The sequence below is a fragment of the Pinus tabuliformis genome, chromosome 1_2 (genome assembly GCF_031772625.1).
Source record: "Pinus tabuliformis cultivar Carrire ecotype Pingquan chromosome 1_2, CPIR1, whole genome shotgun sequence".
Lineage (NCBI taxonomy): Eukaryota > Viridiplantae > Streptophyta > Pinopsida > Pinales > Pinaceae > Pinus > Pinus tabuliformis.
In genome coordinates this window covers 600,043,701-600,062,399 of record NC_142298.1, presented here as the reverse complement: position 1 = coordinate 600,062,399, position 18,699 = coordinate 600,043,701, and positions in this window count along the sequence as shown.

Here is an 18,699-nt window from a genome sequence, read left to right as displayed (position 1 = left end):
ATATGGCCCTTTCCATAAATTCTCAAATTTTCCATGTTTACCTTTCTCCTCAATTCTGGCTTCCCATTTTAGGACTTTATCATTGATTTGAAATGTGTCCTCTTTGATCTTCTTGTCAAAAGCTCTCTTAACTCTATTCTGATTTTGTTGATGGTCCTCAAATACCTCATTCCTCTTCTCCTGCAAAGCTATTAACTGATTAATCCTCCTCTGTATGGCATTTGGTTCCTCTTCTAATCCTTGAATTAGCTTCATAACTGGTACCCCAAGAGATGTTGGGAAAATTGCCTCTGCTCCATACACCAGTTCATAGGGAGATGTTCCAATGGACCTCTTTGTGCAAATTCGATCAACCCACAAGGCATACTTCAATTTCAAATGCCATGCCTTTTTATTATCTTGCAACAGCTTCTTAACAATCCTCACAATACTCTTGTTTGAGCTTTCAGCTAAGCCATTTCCCTGTGGGTAATAGGCAGTGGAATGACCAAGGGAAATGTGATATTGATGACAAAAATTTATCAGCCTTTTAGACTTGAAAGCCTGGGCATTGTCTGTGATAATCTTGATTGGACAACCAAACCTTGATAAAATATTATTTTCTAGAAAAGATATTATCACTGAGTCATTAGCTTGCCTGGTAGGTATTGCCTCTATCCACTTTGTAAAATAATCAGTGGCTGTGAGTATCCAGCGATGCTGTCCTGATGAAGGAGGATGGATTTCACCTATAAAATCTAATCCCCACTGTTGGAAGGGTGCTTCTACATAGATAGGAACCAATGGTAATGGCATGAGCTTTCTTCTTCCTTCAAATATTTGACATTCATGGCAGGCTGCTATTTTCTTGTAAATGTCTCTGAACATAGTTGGCCAAAAATATCCAGCTCTCAAAACTTTATTTGCAGTGGCTTTCCAATAATGATGGCCTCCACAATCTCCCTTATGAAATTCATCAATCACCTTATCAGCCTCTTCTTCAATGAGACAATTTAATAGAATCCCTCCAGCATCCTTCCAAAATAAATTCTGCTCATACACAAAGTATCTAAGGGATTTTAGCTTGGTGAACCGAGCTTTAGATTTGGAGAGGTTATCAGGGGCTCTATTGTGCTGCAACACAAATGCCACATCCCTATACCATTCTGATGTCAAAAATTTTTCACTGATTTGGACCAACTCTTCTTCATCCTCGGAAATTTCTGATATTTCTGTGCTAAAATTTATACTAATGCAGTCCAGATTTGACTGAGTTAGCAACTTTGCCAAGCCTTGACCCTTCACCAACTTAGTGGGCCTAATCTCAATGTCATATTCTAGCAGCTTGGCTATCCACTTTCCTCTTTTTCCATCCGGGTCTGCTTGTGTAAGGATATCTTTTATAACAGCACTTGGCACGTATGCAACAATATGAGAATGCAACACATAAATTCTAAAATCCTTAATTGCCTTTACCAATGCATATGCTTGCTTCTCTAAAATATTGTATTTTAACTCAGCATTAGCCAATGTCTTGCTAAAGAAAGAGATGGGCTGTTCAGTACCTTGACTTCCTTTCTGCAGTAAAACTCCAGCAATTGTATCTTCAGAAGCAAATGTGAAAATTATGAATTCCTTGGTAAAATCTGGGTTGATGAGGACTGGTGCTTGAGTGAGGGCCTTTTTAATTTCTTCAAATGACTTCCTTGCTTCAGTTGTCCACTTGAAATCTGATCCTTTCCTTAACATCTTGGTTATATGCTTGACCACTTCAGCAAAGTTAGGAATAAATCTTCTAACAAAATTAACCTTTCCAAGAAAAGATTGAACTTCTTTCTTGCTTCTTGGCAAATCCAGTCTTTGAATAGCACTGACTCTATTAGGATCAATTTTAATACCTCCTTCAGAAATAATATGCCCAAGTAACTTACCAGAGGTTAAAGCAAAGATGCTTTTGGTTGGATTTAAGGAAATACCAAACCTCCTACACTTCAACAAGATCCTTTCTAGGTGCTTTAAGTGGTCTTCTTCCCTCTTAGAAAATACTGTGATATCATCAAGATATACCACCACTGATTTATCTTTTTCTTCAGCAAAAGCAATGTCCATAGCCCTCTGGAAAGTCGCTCCTGCATTCATGAGGCCAAAGGGCATCTTTGCATACATAAATGTGCCCCATGGTGTGGTGAAAGCTGTCTTCTCCTGATCCTCTGGATGAACAAGGATCTGATTATACCCTGAGAAACCATCCAGCATAGACATTCTTTGGGAGCCAACAATATTTTGCAAAATAAGATCCATTTTAGGAAGAGGGTAATTATCTTTCAGTGAAGCCTTGTTCAAGTTCCTGAAATCTATGCAAATTCTAATCTCCCCATTCCTTTTCCTGACAGGAACCAAGTTAGCAAGCCAATTTGAGAATCTGATTGGAACAATGATCTTTGCATCAAAAAGCTTTTTCACCTCCTTTTCAATCAGTGGCATCAAAAGGGGATTAATTCTCCTTAACTTCTGCTTAAAAGGCTTCTCATTTGGCTTAATTGGAATGGTGTGTTGTATGATTGAAGAATCATACTGCTTCAGATCAGCATAGCTCCATGCAAAAACATCAATAAACTTCTTCATCATTTCAACATACTTGACCTTCAGATCAGCTGATAAAAACTTTGAAATCTTGACTAATTTAGGCACAACTGAGTCACCTAAATTACAGCTTTCTATTTCCTCTTCATTAGCTTGCAACCTTGGCGCTTTAAACACATCATTCTGATCAAATAACTTTTCGAGAGGAATGAGGCCTTTGGGGATTGAGTTATTTTGCAGCTGCAACACTTCAGACTTTCCCTTTGTCTCAGCCAACATATTCTGCTGATCTATTTGATTATCTTCAAACTCTTCTTTCAACTCAAGAAAATTTCTTACCTGCTGATCATCTTCAAATACTTGCCAATTTATGACATTATCTGGGATGACTGGTCTATGATGAACTTTCACATCATAACTGTCAGAAGAATGTTTGGGAATAACAAAAAGACTGGCTGCTACAGCAAGAGAATCTGCAATAGAATTTTGATTTCTATTCTTAATGCTGAAGGAGTAGGATTGAAACTTTTCTAACAGCTCCAATACTAAGTTTCTGTAGGCTCTCATCCTGACATCCTTTGTTTGATATGTACCCTATACTTGCTTAATAATTAATTCAGAATCTCCACAAACAACAATGTTCTTTGCCTTCAACTCTATCAAGGTTTCCAAGCCTAACACCAGAGACTCATACTCAGCCATGTTATTGGTACAATCAAATTTAAGTTTGTATGATAGAAACTTACTTTCTTCTGTTGGACTAATAATCCAAATTCCGGCCCCAGCGCCATCTTTTCCTTCTGCTCCATCAAAGTATAAGGACCAACAACCATTGATATCTCTTTCATTACCTTGCTGTTCCTCCTGACACTGATTTTCTGCATGATCATCTTGTGATTCTCTATCAACCGACTCATGAAACAAGATAGCTGACCCCAGGCCTGTATCACATGAGTAAATAGGAAAATTTTGAGGCTTGTCCTTGCTGCTTACCATGTATGCCATCCTTGTTTCACGATACAACCTCCTTTGTTCGCCAAATACTGGAATAGTAGCATATGTCAGATCCATTTGCATAGTACCCTTGATCTTTGCAGCCCATGATCTTGAAAGGAGCATCCCAAACTTAGGTGGAATGTCTGCAACAACAATGTCCATGACAGTTGTTTTTGCTGGGATTTGTGTTAAAGCCACAACAACATCCTTTATCAACCCAATGCAATGGACTCTTTTTGAATCAAAAGAAAATAAATCCTTGTATGGTCTAGTTACTTCTAATCCCATCCTCTCCATGATTACCTTGGGCATGAGATTATGTGACGCCCCTGAATCCAGCATGGCATTATGTAGAGTCATATCATGGATATTGATGCTGATATAAAAAGGAGGAAACTCATCACTTTGCTCATCTTCAAGTCTTGGTCCTAAACAGATAATAGGATTATCCTCTTGCACACTTAAAATGTCAGCCCCTCCTGGTGGAGAATTAAGCATTTCCACAATCTTACTTCTATATTTGTCTACTTTGAGAATTTCATTAAATGGGACTGATATTTTAATCTTAGCAATCTCATTTTCTATATTAAAAACAGAAGTAGACCTTTCAATCTCCTTAAGAATTGCAGGGTTCTGAATATCTTTCTTATCAACAGAAGTATCACCTTTTCCATCAGTCTGCTTTGACTTTTCCTTTTTGTCTTCAACTGATTTTGAAACATTTTTCTTGGGCTGTACTTTATTTGCCGTAATAGGGACATCTCGGTTTCTGAGATTGTACTGCTTTTGAATTTCAAATATAGCATGCTGATAACCCTTTAAGAAATCAGAAGGTTCCTCTTCTGCCTTTACCAAACTAGACTCATCATGTTCCTCTTTTGTTAAGAAAATTTTTGAGTCTTCTTCACCAAAGCAATGAATAGACTCCTCAGGTACCTCAGGATCTTCCTCTTCATCTACCATGTTTTGTTGGAAAGGAGGTCTCACTGGAGCATCTGCTGGCTGATTTCTATTTTCCCTTGGCCTTTGCTGATTTTGAGGCCTTCTAAATTGAGGGTTCCTAAACCGAGATTCTTGTTGAGCTTGAGGAGCAGCAGCGTTCCCAAGTGCTAATTGATCCATTAATTTCTCCATGGTTTTCATCATGACTTCAAACTTGTCTTCTTGAGCAGAGGTAGAAGGCTTGTCTTCTTCTTTTATCTTAGCCTTTGCCATCTTTGACTTCTTAGCAGCTAGTATATTCCCTTCTACTTTAACTGCATCATTCTGCATGTCAGCAAGAGTAGCAGACTCTCTTTCTCTGAGTAAAAGAGAGAAATCTGAATCAAAAGCCTCAGCATATCTTAACTGTGCCAAGGCTCCAGGAGGCTTCAAATGTGCTGGAATGGAATTATATACTTTATTAAACCTCTTGGAAAAATTTTGAACAGTTTCATCTGGAGCTCTTCTTAAACTATTATATTCATTAAGGGCTTGAACAGGATTGGTCCTATTTCCCCATTTTCTCAGAAAACTATCTTCAAATTCAAGCCAACTATGAATACTACCAGCTCCAAGGGCTTTAAACCATTTTCGGACTTCCCCAATGAAGGTTTGAGCAAACAGTCTTAACTTTACATCTTCATCATCTACTTCTTCCCTATCAACAAAGTCATTGAATCTATCCACATGTTCCTCAGCAGAAATTTCATCATCTCCTCCCCATGTTGGAATCCTAGCAGCATACTTACTAGGAAGATCATGCAAAACAGCAGGGAGAGCTAAAGGAGCATACCTAGCAGGCACAGCCATAATGAAAAGAGGAGCAGTGATAACAGGTACTGTGTGACTAGGAGGACCAGAACCAGTATGAGTTGTTGACTGAGGAGTATTTGGACTAGCAGAGGCAGAAGATAAAGTATGAGTACGGAAAGGGCTATTGGGACTTTGTAAACCACTGACAAAAGAACTCCAGTTTGGGAGAGGTAAACCAGTTTTGGATTTAAGTAAGACTTCTAAAGGGTCAAGCTCCTTAAGCTGTTTCAAATCTTCTTCTTCTAATAACAATTCAGAGGTGACAACTTCCCAAAACTCTTCTTTATCTCTTTGTGACACCAGAGATGAAGTATCAATACCTTTCTTTTGTAAATCTAATATGATACCAATAAGCTCCTCTTCATTTTCAGACCTCAACAACACTTCTTGGATTTTATCATCAACAATTTTATTTTCAGGACTTCTAGAAAACTCAGGAAACAAAGACTTTGAAATGTTTGAAGTACCTGGTATGTCAGGAAATCTTTGTTTACTCCTTGAGATGATATTAGGATTTTCCACAGGACTAGGTGGGTTTGGGTCAGGATTACTCCTTGTATACCTCCCTCTCGAAGCCACCTTTCAAACTTTAAAATTCATGGAGTCACCAAGGTAGAATGCAGCCTCGAAAACCTTTTTTGAACTCCTGCTACCTTTAGAAATTCAATCTTATCACTACGGGAATGAGTAATCTTCAGACTCCCTGCAGACGCACCAAAATGTTATCACAAAATCACACACTGAAGGCTGCCTATCAGTAAGATAATGTGTAACTATTTCAAACCTAGCTTTGGACTAAGGCTTAGCCTCCTTAGTCTGAGAGGGCTCTCTCACAGATTATGAATGTTGATCACTAACAAGGAAAGATGGCTAACTCTTTAACAAACACACGAAAATAAGCTGGCTGGACAGATATCAGATTGATTCCCATTGGGCTTATGGAGTCTCACACATCTCAGCAAACCAAAATACTATTTTTCATGGAAGTCAGGGCTCTTTACATCTATGCTCAAACATAACTAACATAAAACACAGTCTGCCATAACATACAGGAAGTCAGAGCATGTGGGCATGAGTTCTGAGTGATTATGCAATAACAGAACTGTAAAAGAACACTAAAATAACAAGCCACCATACATTTGAACAATGATATCTATTGAGAATCCTGAGGCAAAAACAACAGTCATTTGTATTCCTGAAACATGCTTTACATAAACCAAAATAGACTTGTTCTCTATCAAAGTATCCAACCCCTATTACATCCAAGTTTGATCCATATATAGGAATACATGCTTAACCACCTCGAGCTTCCTCCTCCAGCATGAGGGGAGCATCGAAGGTTGCTATTAACTATCCTTATCTACTGTATAACTAATTCATTAATTACATGATTGCTGAACTGTAATTACAAATGGTCTTAATTTACTCAAAACTCAAAATCTGTCCTCCTCGTAGCATGATGCTTTTCTGACTCTTGACACATGTCCACTATCTGTTTTGGTTGAGGTATCTTGGAGGAGAATACACTGAACGAGCTGGCTTTGGATTCTAGTTGCGCAGATGGCTCATTAATTAACCAAGAGAAGTGCTCTGTTTTTACGGTCCCTGTCTCCCATCATTCTTCATCACTTAAAGAACATGTCCCCTGCTCTCTAATTCTTCATAAACAACGCATATCACCATACTCTCCAATGAGCTGGAAGCCTTGTGAGCTGAACAAGTGTACAAACAAAAATCTCCGATAACCTTAACAGGAACCCTAACAATTCGGTCATAAAGTACCTTTAACGAGACTTGAGCTAGAAACAAAATATTTCACCTTTTCCAAAATGCACATCTGTCATTCTCTGAATAGCTAGGAGAGTCTTTTAAGGTTTCCCTTATGTCCTTGAGGCTTTTCCTTCAAAAATTTGCTGACCTCATCATTAAACTCCTTGTTTTTCTTATAAAACAGCACCTACAGCAGTTTCGTAGCGCGCTACGAAACTGTTGTTTTTGCTAAAACAGAATGCATTTGCACTAAAGCTTCCTTTGCTTAAACTTTTGACTTTTCAAACTTCCTCTACAGGTGTCAAAGACTTAGATGACTTCAAAATAGTGGAACTCAAACAAAATTGACCAAAACTGAAAATATCACCTTTTCCTCAAATCAATGAGCTAGCTGACCTAGCCGTATCTTCAAATTTGAAATCTCCTTCTTTAAAGCTTTGTTTTTAGCTCTCAGGTTCAGGTTCATTTTTCTGAGGAGTTTAGCTTGCTTGAGGGCTGGGACCGTCCAGGTATATACATCAGCCACGGAATCTGTCTGACCCACTAGGTTTTTGCTGCCCTTTAACACAGCTCTTTTATAGTTGGCATACCTAACTGCACGCTCCTTAATCACATTTTTGGCTTTGACAATTTCTTCTTTGGTTGCTCCCACCTGATCTTTTATGGCTGTTTCCACTTGACTCTTTATGGCAATCACATTTCCTCCTTGGGTGATGATGACCTTCTTATTCTTGTCTTTATGTTTGACTGCCTCCACTGTTTTTGTCAATACTTCAATTACCTCTGTTCTGGGTGACTTTACAGCTTTCTTTGCTTTATGCACTTTCTCCTTTACAGCTTCTTCTCCTTTATGCACTTTCTCAGCCTCTTTAATTTGTTTCCTTGTAACTGGCCTTCTTGGCTTGAACATAAACTCCTCACTAGGCTCATCAAACCTTAATCTTTTCGAAGCTTTTGATTTCTTAGTGCTCTCAGGAGAAGATTGGGTCAAATCAATATGCATGGGTTCAAGATGCACTGGTTCTTCTTGCTCAAATTCAATAGGCTCAAGTAGGTCACTTAGGCTGGCCTTTGAAATTGGACTTTCTTCCACAGCTACTGATTTACCTTTCTCCTTGCTTAGTTGACCCCTAGTTTTAACTCTTGATGCTTTTTCAGATTCAGCTGATCCATGAACATCCTTCTTTTGCTTGACTTTTTCCTTTGATGATGACTGTGGTGGCTGAGGTGGCTCTTTAATAACCAAGGCTTTGACTGGTTTGTTCAACTGAGATTTAACCTTCTTTTTCTCCCTAGCTTCCCTTCTAAGCTCAGCAATAGTAGGTTCCTCCATTAATTCTTCTCTTCCTCTAAGTGGCTGTGGGGTGAGGCATGTCTTACTCTGGAAACCGGCCACATACATGAAAGAATCCCAATCCCTACCAATCTTCTGCAAACCATCCATCACTAACAGTTTAACTAGGCCATGATGAAACAGTGATGACTCACAATCATCCTTCCTCGATTGAATTTTATCACACATCTTACTGAGGCTTCGAAACAAGTAAAATGGGAGATCTATAGATGCTTTACCCGTGAAATGCAGCAACAACTTGAAATGATATGAATAAACTTTGTTATATCTGCCCTCACAAGTTAAATATTTTTGAATACAAGTAAGAAGCATAGCATAACTCTCCTTAACATAACTTCTAGGTACAGCCTTGGTTAAATCTTCATTCACATAGGCTTCCTTCAAGAATACTTTACAGGGGCTCATATCAAATTTGAAATTTTTGAACCACTCCTGCCCTCCTCTAGGAATCTCAGTTACCCTAGCAATAGCCTCTGGAGATACTGGGAATTCTAACATAGATACCTTGGAACTTAAGCCTGTAAAATTCAAGGCAAATTCTTTTGTTACCTGAGTGTGTCCTCCCTTCAGCTTTTCACAAAAACTCCTGCAGCCAGCGTCTTTGAAGGCCTTTTTAACACTTTCCTCCCTTAATGTCAAGTCCAATCCTTCGGGCTCTGCCCTTTGACACCTTCCGGACCGATGCTCCTTCTTCTCCATTACACCTTGAAAACTTTTGCACAGAGAAACACCGGCAGCTTCAACTCGAAAAGCAAATTCAAACTTTAGAACACAGGCTCGCTTGCAATGCAGCTCTCTTGAAGAAGAAACTCGGGCTCGTTTCAATTCAAATATCTTAACATATAAGCTGGCCACTTCATGTAATAATAACAGAACATCATGACACAACCATGTATGACAAAAACATTTGAATGAACTTAATGTGTATGACTATGAACCTATTGGTGGAATGATATCTCGTAAGTGCTTGGAAGGTACACTAACTGACAACAACCGACTGGACACAATGACTCATCCCCGGACATGACATTTCGAAGATCTGCGCTGCAAAATCCCCGAATCTGCGATTTCGTAGCACAGACAGTTATAACTTAGCGACATGTGCTGCGAAATGGCTGGCGCTACGAAAAGGCTAAAACATTATTGTGCTTCAAAATCAGCCAATCAAACTGCGCTACGAAACTGCGAAAAGGACAAATGACATATACGAGATAAGACACATCTTAATCAATCATAATGGAGGATGATTAACGGTTTTGAAAATGATTCTCATTGACATCATTGAAAAACATGACCCCCTAAGTAGTTAATATAAGATAACAACCATTTGACATCCATTTTTAACAATGAAATTTTGGACTCAACTTATATACATGTGACTGCAGTTCTCAGTGATAACAGACCACTAAATTTTTTCAAACCAAACTTCTATGGATTCAGAAGAAGCTTGATTACCAATGAGGAAAAGAGAAATCTACACTAAGAGAAAGCTTGTCTACTACAGTAAGGAAAAAGACTAAAACCAAATGCTTAAACAGAAGATTTTCTAACTAACTGCTGAGAGGTTATGCTTCAAAATAACGCTAAGTTAACATGTATCCAATCCTACTGTCCTAAGAATGAAAATTCAAAACATCAAACATTCTACGACTCTGCATGTAAATTAATAAAATAAATTTGTTTTTCTTTTTGTCCTTTTTTTTATGTGAAAGTGTGAAAGATAATCTCTTTTGGTGATGTGGCAGGTGGCTTAGGGATGATGGTGAATGGTCAAAATGCTTGGGATACTAGTAGGGGTCCTTTCCTAGCTTCCTAGAGAATTTTTCCTCAATTCTACCTCAAAACAGACCACTACAGGTAAACCTACAAGATGTCCTAATGTGTTCTACAGGATGTCCTCAAAACCTACAAGGTTCCCTGTATTTCTACAAGATATAGCCATGAGAAAAAGGATGGATGTTGAAGGTGATGGAAGGCTTAGGGAAGGTGGTTGGTGGATGGAATGATGCAAGGGAGTGCCTAGGACCACTTCAAAACTCAAAACCAGAGTGTGAGATGGTTGGATTTGCTCAACAAGCTTGGAGAAATTTTCTTGTGAAATGATGAGATTGGTGAGGGTTTTAGTGAAAGGAAGGAATGATCATGGCTGGATGAAGTTGGGATGAGGTTGCTAATCATGAAATCTCTATGTACTTCTGAAACACCAGCACTGCATCAAACATTGACATTTACCCAAAAGTCATGTAAACAAGAAGAATTTCTATTGTCTAAGGAAAACAGAATTTCATGAGCTATCCGCCTACTTCATGCATGAGGAAAACTTGCAAAATAAGATGGAACATTGATGAAATCTAATGTAATACTAAATATATAAGAAATGATAACTAAATCCTACTCTTGGAAACTGATCAAATGCTGGCGTAAGTACATAAAACCCTAAATTCCATGAGAAAGTAGAATTCTATCTTTTTGGGGTTGAATAGGAGTTCTTTCCTCAAACCATGATCCCTGAAGGAAGGAGTGAGGTTGAAACCACCTACTGATAGCTTTTTGATGTTCTTTTATCCCTTCTAAGCTACTGCTGAAGTAAAGCACAAATGGAAGCAAACTAATCAAATCTACACTACTTGCAGTGAAATAATTCTAAAGACAATTCAACCATTAATCTATGGAATCAATCTAAGCATAAAAATACAAGAAGAGGAGACTTTTCTTCTAGGGTTGGCCCCTAACCCAAGAGATTCGACTCTCTGAGTTAACTTAGTGTTGGATCAAGGAAATGCTCATTCTCATTATCAAATCAGAAAATTACATAACAATGTCTTCCACAAGTCTTGAACTCGAAAATGACTAGTGTTTTTACAACAAAAAATTGAATCCTAATGACGATCTAGGCCTCTTTATTTATACAACTGAAGTCTCCAATGACTTCCTTAAATCTAGGGAGGCTCAGCTCCCAAACTTGAGATAAACTAGCTCTTTAATTGTCACTTTCTCAACTGCCTTTTGATCTCCATGACTTGGTTGCTTGTACTCCAATCTAGTGTGATTGATGGAGGAATATTCGAATGAGTGAGGAGTAAAAGAGGAGGATTTACGTCCTACAATATCTCCTCCTTGTCTCATTCGAGTTTCATCCTTTAATTAGCCAAAATTTCCCTGATTTTCTCTCAAAAACCTGCAATTAATACACATTAGTCCATTAGGCATAATATCTCACTTTGACTCATCTCACTAAACAAAATACAATCAAAATATGAAATAAATTGTGAGAAGAGTTGATTTAACTAAGCTTGGAGGTGGATTAAGGTCCATATAGTTACCCAATGATGAGGCTCATACACACCCCCTACAGAAAGTGTTTCTCATCCTCTGAGAATCAATATCCATGTCTTTCATTACTCTAGTGGCTTCCCAGACATCCCATGCTTTTGTTGTAGTTTCCTCTTCCTCTGCATAAAATCCTGCCTTCCTTTCTATCTCTTCCCACTACTTTCTTTCTTCCTCTTCCTTCCTTCCTTCCAACATCCCTAAGAGAAGTGGACTGAGTCTCAAGATAATCTAATTGACTTTGAGTCTTTGGAGAGCTTGCTTGTACATGGGTGTCCTGTTCAGTTCTTCTCTCATTCTTTGAGGAGAATGGTACTCTCTGATTTTCAAACTATAGGGAAAATTATCCCATCTCATTTGTCAAGCTTGCATGTTGTCGTCCCCTAACAGCCTAAACATGTCCTCAAAGTGTGTGATTTCATGCTCTTGGGTAGCAAGGTACCTAGGTGCAAGTTGAGGGTCATTTTCAATCAAGTTATGTGTGCTGATGATAGCCATTGGATTTGACTGCTCAGCTCTTATCATCAGAGGTTATGTTTCTTCCCTTGCCATAATTTTCTTCATTTTTGCAGCCCTTTCTTCGTCATGGTTCATCCCTGATGCAAAAGCCATCAACTATAATTCCCCTAGTTTTGAATTAGGGTCCCATACATTCAGATTTGTCAAGGCTAGGTTATGTGGGTAGAACTCAGATAGTTTATACCTATCCTCCAATGTGCTTTGGTCACAAATATAAATGAATTGTCTATAATCCTAGAATGGCATAGGGCCTCTATGTGCTATGGTCTTGATTTGGAATTGTAGCCATTGTTCCTTAAGGTATAATGCATAGGACTTAGATGGCATCCTACACTAGATTTCCTCTAAGGATAGACTAGCCATGGATGCTAATTGATTCTCTCTTTCTTGTAACTGTCCTCTTAATCATGCATTTTCTACCTCCAATTGAGCTTTCATCATTGTATCTCTATCCCTTAGGCTTCTCAGTTCTCTGCCCATCTCTTTAACTTTCTCCTCCATGTGACCTATGTCCTCCACTCCTTTGGATCTGGCAATCTACATCCATCTATGTGTTCTTGCCCTCTCTTTATCAATCTCAAAGAATAAGGGGATGGAAAATTTCTATGGAATGACCCAACCCCCTTCAATAAACCTATATTAGGAGTGAAGATTAGGTTGAGGACTAGGTTCCCTTAGCTTTGGATCCTCTTTCTTTCTTTCTTGTTGCATACTTCCTTTTTTGTCCAATTTCTGAGTTTCCTATAGGTTTAGGAGAGTTTCCAGTAGGACCTTCTGTGTATCCTGTAGGAGGCCTTTTCCTTTGGATGAGGCAGATCTAGTGGCAGACCTCCTAAAGTAATTGATAGGAGACTTGGGAGAGGCTTCTCCTGATTATCATTATCCTTGATTTTTCATAAGAGGAGCTATCTTTTCCTGTTGTTTGGGTGAGTCTTCAATGACAATAGGAACCTTGGTGGGAGTTTGAGGTTTTCCTTGCCTTATTCTTGTACTTTTTCTTGTCCTAAAGTACAATGGAGTTTGTCTTTGTCTCTTTCCTTTTTGCTTGATAGGGGTACTAAGGGCAGTGAGGGCAGCTGCTGCCTCTTTCTCAGTGGGTTCTGGAGATACCCTGGGTGATTCCTCCTTGTCTTCTACCTCCCCTTTTTCATTTTCCTTTTCACTCTTGTCTTTCTCCTCTTCTTCTCCCTCTAGTTCCTCACTATGTTCATCAGTTTCCTCCTTTGCATCCTCTTCTATCTCTTCACCACTTTCCTTCTCTTTTTCTTCCTCTTCTTCCTCGTCTATTTCCTCTTCATCCCTCTCTATTTATTCTTCCTCCTTTTCAATTTCTTCTTCATCCCTTTCATCGGCAGTGGGGATCTTGTCATATTCAAGGGCTTTTATATCTTCCTCTATCTGCATGTCTCTGAAAGTTTCCCATGTGATAGGGATTCTGAGGTTTTGGAGGGAATCTTCTATGATAAGTATAATTAACCCATGATGGGCTAGATGTTGATGGTTTCCTTCGTGCACTTTAATGCTCATATCTATCACTGATTGAAGAAGGAAGTAGGGAATGTTAAGTCTATTTTGAGGAGGTGTATCTGCTCCAAACCTTAACTCTTGGAGAAGCCTAAAGTGGCATCCATATATGACATTATACGTACCTTCACATGAGATATACTTTATAAGATGGTAGCTAATTTCATTCCAGGGATATGGTAGGCTTGCTCTTCTTTGCAGTTTGGCTATTTCCCTTATCCTCCTTTCTCCAAGGCACTCCTAGAGGAAGTGTGGTAATTCTCACTATGATTTCAGAGGTGGGTTCTATAGAGAGGCCTTTCACCACAATAGTGGCATGGGTCCTAGTCATTGGAATGAGGGAGATAGAAAAATATTTGGCTACTTCATCATCATATCCCCTCAAATTTTCAAAGAAACCCATCCAATTTTGCCTTGTGAATATCTCTAGTACATGAGGGTGTTGATGAATCCTCACTTTGTTGATGGGATCCCTCTTATTAAACCCCCCTATCATTTTTCTTTGATGGATGGAGGGGTGTATATTTCTAATACAAAATCTAATGACTGAGGAATTTTAAATGAAAATTGTGTGTATGCAATTCCCCTGGATTGCAATCTTTTTCAATAAACTACAAGGATTTTCTATATTATTTTCGCTTGGAAAATGTGGGGAAGTATAGAGCCTACCTCCTTATCACTCCTTGATGAAGCCAACCTCTATTTTTCCCTTTTAAAACTGCTCACTGCCAATCTTGTAGGTGCTAGACTCTATCCTGTAGAATTTCTTGTAGGGTCCTATAGGTGGTCTTGCGCTAGAAAGAAGCAAATTTTACCTTTCCTATAGACTGCTTGAGGGCCGAGAGCAAGTTTTCAATTGTGTAGCCTCGAGAATGTGAATGTCGATATGCATGGGGATCAACATTTATTTCCTCATATGGGTGATTTAAGTGGGGTTTTGCACTTGCAGCCGAGGTACGAGTATCCTTTTTTGGACCGTTGATCCCACTACCACATCATCATTCTCCTCACCTCGTAATCAACTCCCACTTCGAGCATCTGTAACTTAACCACTTTCAGTCTCATCTCTCCTTTTCCTTGACTTGACTACTAGCACGTGTGTAAGGATTAACTGCTTTCTCCTCGTTGACTGAATGAAGGTAGCCAAGTTAACTGGCCAAATTTCGCTTATAAACCAACTCTTTCATAACTTTTACATGTTTGATCATATGATTCTAATGAGAGAGTGGAAGCAAGATACTTACCTGTGGTAATGATGCCTTGATGCTATTTGTTGAAGGATGAAGTCTTTGCTATGCGTTTGCTACATCTGCTTTTCTCTTCTTTTTTTTATTATCCTCTGATGATTTTATTTGATGTGTAGGTACTTGGATGTTGATGCTGATGATCCTGATGCTACTACTAGGCTCTGGAGGAGCTTCTTTGACCTTTGGATCTCCATGCTTGAAGCTGACTGAAACCTGTGATTTTTTGTTTTGTGGGATAGGCTGCTATAGGATTTCCTACAAGATGTCATGTACCTGCTTTTTAATCATTTTCCTCTTCTGGAGCATGAGGATGGTTGCCATGGGCAGAGAAGACATATATGAATTTGTGAATGAGGAAAATAGCCTGCAGGTTTTGTCCCCTTGTTCTCTATCTTCATCCTCTTTTCTCTGTTTTTTTCTTTGAAAACTGTAATTTAAATTTTTTGAAACTGACTTTTTTTTTGGATGAATGCAGGGGTGATCATGGTGGAGAGAGGTATGGTGATGAGATGGTGAAGTAGAACTATATATATATATATATATATATATATATATATATATATATATATATATATATATATATATATTTGACATGGGAAGGTCACTCCCTTGCTCTAGGGTTACTTCTTTTAGGATTCCCAATCCACTGTAATTCCTACAAGATCATCCTGTAGGCTTTCAGGGAATCTTGTAGCTTTCTAGGGAATTTACAAGGAATCCTGTAGAAAACATGGAACCCTTGCAAACTGAGGTAATTGAGTGGAAAAATGGAGGGAATGATGGAATGATGAAGGATAATGAATGGAGAAATAAAAACATGAGTTGGATAGGTAACTTTTGATTCTCTCTTGTTGCTCTAATCCTCCTCCTGTTGACCTGCAAACAATATTTTCAAAGTTTTCTTTTCTCTTTTATTTTAATTTTCTCTCTTTTCTTTTTGAAAGAAACTAGTCTGCCTCCAAGAGGTTTTCATCCTAGCTGCTTGCCTTGGGCACCTCAAAAGAGGTTTTCACCCAGAGATCTTTTTATTTCTCTTTTTTTTTGTGTTTTGACACCATTGGGCCACCTCAAGAGGTTTTCAACCCAACAGTGGGACTCAGGTGCCTCATGGAGGTTTTCACCTAAGTCTCCTTATTTTTCTCTTTTTTCTTTTTTCTTTTTACCCTTTTTTTTCTCTTTTCTTTTTTAGTGACTTGATGAGGTAGGAGCTGAGACTTGTTGCACCATAATCATTGTTTTGCTGATACCATCAATGGACTCTTTCTTTTAAAGTGGCTTCTATAAACCTTCAATCTGTGCCCATTAACAAGTAAAGGAATAGCCTTTGCATCTATGGTTCTAATTTGTACTAAACCATTATCATGAAATCTATCTATGACATAAGGCCCTAACCATCTAGTCCTTAACTTTCCATTAAAGTTGTTATATTTGGAATCATATAACAAATCCTAATCACCTTCTTGAAATTGTTTGTCCTTGATGTTCTTTTCATGCTTCATCTTCCTCTAAATTTGAGTCACCTCTGTGTGCAAGAGGGCCTGCATTCTAAACTCATCTAACCCATTCAGCTAGAGCAATCTCTATTTTTATGCGCTGCTCAGATCTAGATCTAGTTGGGCTGCCATCGTCAATGTATTGTACTCAAATTCAATGGACAACAGGGCCTTCTTCCCATAGACCAACACATAGGGGGTGAATCCAGTGGTGGTCTTCTAGGTGGTATTGTAGGCCCAAGTGGCCTCAACTAATCTATCTTCCCAATATTTTCTACTGCTATTAACCACCTTAGTCATAATTCTCTCCAGCACCCTGTTGGTCACCTCCACTTTCCCATTAGCTTGTGGGTGATAAGGAGTGGATGTTCTATGCTTGATCTTGTGCTAGCTTAACAAGTCTTCAATCATGTTTGATGTAAACTGGCCACCTTGATCAGTGACCAGTTCTCTAGGGTACCCAAACATGTAAAATACATTTTCCCTTAAGAAATCAACCACCTTCTCCTCTGTTGCTGCCTTCATTGCCTTGGTTTCAGCCCACTTGGTCAAATAGTTAGTGCACACAATGATGTACTGCTTTTAATTAGATAGAGGGTCAATCGGTCCAATGAAATCCATGCCCCACTTGTCAATTGGCTCGAAAGTCACTTGAGGTTTCAGAGGCATTTCATCCCTTGGAGTAGGCCTTCCCATCCTTTGGCACTATTCACACTGACTAGTATACCTTCTCACATCTTGATGAAGAGTGGGCCAATAAAAACCAGTTTGTAACACCTTGAATGCTATCCTCTTGGCTGCAAAATACCTCCATAAGGCCCATCATGATAGGTTAGAAGGATGTCAAAGACTTCCTCCCTGACACAACTTCTCAAAATTTGATCTGGGCCTAGTTTGAAGAGGTTGCCCCCAATCCAAGTGAATGGGGCACTCTTCCTCACAATCTTGCTTTTCTCTTTGGAGGAAAAATTCGGTGGGAAATGTGCAGACACCAAGTGTTGGAAAATATACTGAGAGGGGGGGGTGAATCAGTATTATCAAGTCAATTATTTTTCATTTTACAATCAGATTTGTATACGCTACTTCAGTTAGTAAAAACCGCGTATGTACTCAACTGCAGTTAAGGAAACTAGCGTATAACCAGCAGACTTGTAATTTAAATTATTCTTTAGATGTTGATCATTAATCTATGCATCAAACCATATAAACAATAACCAAGAACAGTAAACAGAACAGACAGTCACACATAAGAACACAAGATATAAGGTGGAAACCTAATGTGGGTGAAAACCACCTGCTGCAATTTGTCTCTCTCTTATTTTAATTAGAATCTTCTTTTTACAGTTCTTTTGTACTAGTGAAGTCTTATACCAGTACGCAGGCTGCTACTTGCAGAAGGCTACAACCTTCTCTTGTTATCCAGCTTCTCCTGGAAGGGAGCTACAACACCCTTAGCTCTTGTACTAGCTGAGGTACTAGTACGTAGGTGCTGACCTATGGAAGGCTACAACCTTCTCTTTTTACTTCCAAGGACCATGTTTAATAAATTTTCAGACTAGATCCATCAATAACAATAGTCACTCATCAAATATATCTACATCTCCTTTGCTCCAATCAAAACTGAATCAAACAATTACTTCTCTGAATGCTGCAACCAGAATACATTAATAGTAACCAAAAACCAATCCTGAACCCAAACCACTGTAGCAATAAACAGAAGTAGCTAAAACATATTTCATGAGACGTACGCTACTTCAATATGTAGACCCTGCATGCATATGCTTCTGTATTAAGGCCAACCAGTGTATATGCAGTTTTGACTTACTAAACCAGCATGTATATGCGCCTCTAATGTGCCGAACCTGCATATAGATCGATAAAAGATAATTCACCCTTTCCAATATTCAGACATCAGTTATACCCAGATTATCAGATTTATAGATCAAGTCATGTGCCAAATATAACAGATCAAAATCACACAACGATGCTACTATTCAAGCCTTAAGATCTTGACCCATCCATAGGACTTATCCTTCTTCTAGCACTCAGGTTCCTCCTTGGTTCAGATCCAACTATGCACCATTACTTAATGACTAGTATTCTAGATCTT